The sequence below is a fragment of the Hydra viridissima genome, unplaced genomic scaffold (genome assembly GCF_058129835.1).
Source record: "Hydra viridissima isolate aposymbiotic clone 2 unplaced genomic scaffold, HvirCarnegie_v1 scaffold_17, whole genome shotgun sequence".
Lineage (NCBI taxonomy): Eukaryota > Metazoa > Cnidaria > Hydrozoa > Anthoathecata > Hydridae > Hydra > Hydra viridissima.
Window position 1 is genome coordinate 3527430 of NW_028324316.1, and position 3622 is coordinate 3531051.

General features: G+C 35.3%; 1 protein-coding gene across 1 annotated transcript in view; it reads right to left on the reverse strand.

The window, feature by feature from the left end:
* LOC149877115 (E3 ubiquitin-protein ligase HECTD1-like) overlaps positions 1-3339 on the reverse strand; it is a 189035-nt gene extending 185696 nt beyond the window's left edge. Inside the window, exon 1 of the mRNA XM_090074536.1 lies at positions 3298-3339. The gene's annotated coding sequence lies outside the window, so the exon portion shown is untranslated. The remainder of the gene's footprint in view (positions 1-3297) is intronic.
* Between the last annotated feature and the right edge of the window lie 283 nt (positions 3340-3622).

The window sequence follows — 3622 nt, forward strand, 5'->3', positions numbered from 1 at the left end:
AGCATTTGATTTGCTTTACATGAGGCAATTATGGATTGGGTTTCTACTTTAAGATCATTGGTAATTTGAACTCCCAAGTCACGCTCAGAAGTGGTTGCTTCCAATGTAGTTCGAGTCGTAATTGAACAAGGGCCTAATTCCTCCATTGAGTACTTGAAAGGAGTGAACTTTTTTTGACCAAAGTGCATGACCTTGCATTTCTTTGCGTTTAACTCCATGAGCCAAGATTTAGTCCAGTGAACAATTTGGTCAATATCTGATTGGAGTTGAAGTTGAGCGGCAAGTGAGTTGACAATGCTTAGGATTTTAGTGTCATCAGCATAGATCTTACAACTGTTTTCTTTGCTTATTACATCCGGCAGATCATTGATGAAAATGACAAATAAAATTGGACCTAGGACTGATCCTTGCGGAACTCCACTTGTCACAGGTAACCAATTCGATTGAGTGTCACCAAGGATGACTCTTTGAGACCTGTTGAGTAGGAAAGTTTTTATCCAATTTAGAAGATTGCCTTCGATTCTTTACATTTTTAATTTGTGAAGCATTCGTTGATGTGGGACTTTGTCAAAAGCTTTTGCAAAATCCAGAAATATGACATCAGCTGGTAGTTTTCTGGCTATATTTCCAGTCAAGAAGTCCATTGTTTCAAGGAGATTTGTAACGCATGCTTTTTTTTCTAAAAATCCATGTTGACTATTTGATAAAAGATTGTTTGATATTAGGTACTGCATAATTGCCTTTTTAACTAGTTTCTCCATTATTTTACATGGAATTGAGGTGAGGGATATTGGTCTGTAGTTTGATGGGTCAATTCTAGAGCCCTTCTTAAATAAAGGTGCTACATTTGCTTTGGACCATGAACTCGGAATTTCACCATTGACTTTTGAAAGATGAGAGTAAGTGGAGAAGACATTGAGGTAGAACAAAAGCGTAAAACGTGAGGACTGACATTGTCTACACCAAGTGATTTAGATATATCTAGTGCTGAGAGTTCCATAAGAATCGCCAGAGTATCGAAAGATATGTTATGGAGGATTGTGTTAGTTCTACGATCAAAACGGGGAAGATTGTCATTGGATGGCTCTTTGCTGAAAACTGATTGAAATTGATTGTTAAGTGAATTGGCTATTGTAATTTTATCAGAGCTAATGATCTCACTGGAACTGGTGGTTCGCATAGATGAGATCTGATTAATTACAGAGCGTTTACTATTTATGTATGAAAACAGTCCTTTAGGGTTACGCTTATCATTGGCAAGGGCAATTTCGAAGGATTTCAGAGAAGAACGACTTATTTTTTTTACGAGCTTTCTAGTTTCTCTATATTCCCCAACCAGGGATGTGATTTTCCATTTTGAACTATGATGGTTTGTTTGGCATACGAGGGATGAATTGATGACAACATTCATTGTATTTGTTGAGCCAAAGTTGGTAACATTGTTCCACGCTTGAGTTTTTAAAAATAGATGATCAGTCAACCTTATTGAATTCTTCGTTGATGTTTTCGTAGTTACCAAGCTTGTATATAAATTTAGAGCTGTTGAAATGTGATAATTTTACGCTGGAAGCCAGTTTTTAATGCCAGGTGATAGAACAATGATATTGATCAGACAAACTGAGTGGAGGACCGATGTTAATCTCACAAGTACGATCTGGAGAGTCACATATTAGTAGATAACGAGTGTTTGTCATAGGGCGATTAGCAGGTTTGAAAGTAGGGACAGTGACGATTTGGTGAAGATGACAATCTTGAAAGAGAGAGACAAATGAAGAACTGAGACCAATTTTACTAGAGGAAAAGACTGAATTGGAAGTCCAAGTAATCTCTGGGAAATTGAAATCACCGGCAATGATGATACCGTTGTATTTTTTGGTTGATACTAAAGTTTTAGCATGGAAAATAGCACTTAAAATCTCTGAGAAGGCTTCGATGCCTGAGGATGGAGGTCATTAAATGCAGCCTAGGAGTAGAGTTTCATTCAGAAGCTTTAGTTCGACCCATAATTGTTCTGAATAGTAACGAATAAAATCTTTGTGTAGTAGGGGTTCCTCTATTTGGTTTGAGATGATTTTATTGTTTGTGTATATTGCTACTCCTCCTCCGATTTGATTGCAACGGTCTGAACGATAGAGGTTGTAGTTCGGAAGAGAGGGAGTTGATTGGTCATTGAACCATGTCTCGGTGATAAAAATAATCTCAAAAGAGTTGTTTTCTGCAAGTAAGGACAGTTCGATGAGTTTTATGGGATTGAGGGAGGTTGCATTGGTGTAGAAGCACGAAAGATGAGATAATTTAATGGAAGAGCTGGCCTTGTTAAGGAAGGAATTAGTGAGATGTTGAGAGTGACTTAATGGCTTCAGCAGCTGATTTCCATTTGAGAAATGGGTTCTCTCTTCCATTGATGTTGACTGTTTTGGATGTGTCAATGCATTTGATTTTTTCGCAGCTGACAAATCGAAAGGGTTTGTCAAGTAAATTTTTTGCCAATAATTCTGCATTTTCGGTAGCACGCTTTTTGTTTAAGTTGTTGAATGTTTCTTGTTTGAGAGGTGTACGGTCTGGGCGAATGTAGACAGATTTTAATTCGTCTGTTGAGGCAAGTTGCTTTGCATTATATACGAGATCATTGCGGTGCTCTTTCGAGTCAAACTCTACGATGATCAATTCATTTGGTTCGGCTGCTATAGTAGTTAAACTGGTGGTATTGTTAATCTTTTTTATGAAATGCCCAACAACTTTAAAAGCAACATTATAGTTAAGTTTTTTGAGCATGCTTTGAACTGAAAGTAGCCTCTGATTATTGTCAGAGGATTTTGGAAGACCAGCAATTATAGCTCTTTTTGATTTCATTTCTACAATTTTGGCATTTTAGTTGACTGTTGTGATAATTGCTTTATTGGCTTCTGAACCGTGCTTGACTGCACTTGCCCAGTTAAGAGTTGTGGTTAAGCTCGGAGATGCTAAGTTTGACTGTTGAGAAAGATTTGCTTTTAGAGCAATATTTTCTTTTTCAAGAGTAGATACGCGGGTGTGAAGTATGCTGACTGTGGCTATTAGTTTTGATATCATAGTATCAAGCTTTTGAGAAGCAGCTGAATGGTTACCTTGACCTAGGCCTGGCCAGTTGGCTACTAGAGCTGCAAGTTGGTCAGTTGAATAAGGTGTGCTCATTATCATCAATGATTGGCAAATTGCTCAATCTGATGTTTTATAATTGATAAGAGGGCTACCACTCTGAATAACAGTGGATTACCTCTTGGTCGAGAACATATATAAGTTTATTTATTAGTTAACTTAATACACAGTGACTAAAATGTAGTATGTGTTTTTTCCGTCTAGTTAATTAGATTAAGAGGATTTATAAAAATATTAATTGTAATAAAAAATAATAATATCAATAATGATAAAAATATTATTATGAATAATAATAACTATATTAAGAAAAATAAAAATAAATAGAAAAACAATAATAATAAAAATATATAACTTCATAATAATAAAATGAGCAGGAAATTTAATAATTATAATAGTAATGATAAATATAATTATAATAAAAATGGTATAATAAATACAATAATATAAAAAATAACAATTACAATGATCTAAATAATAACAATAA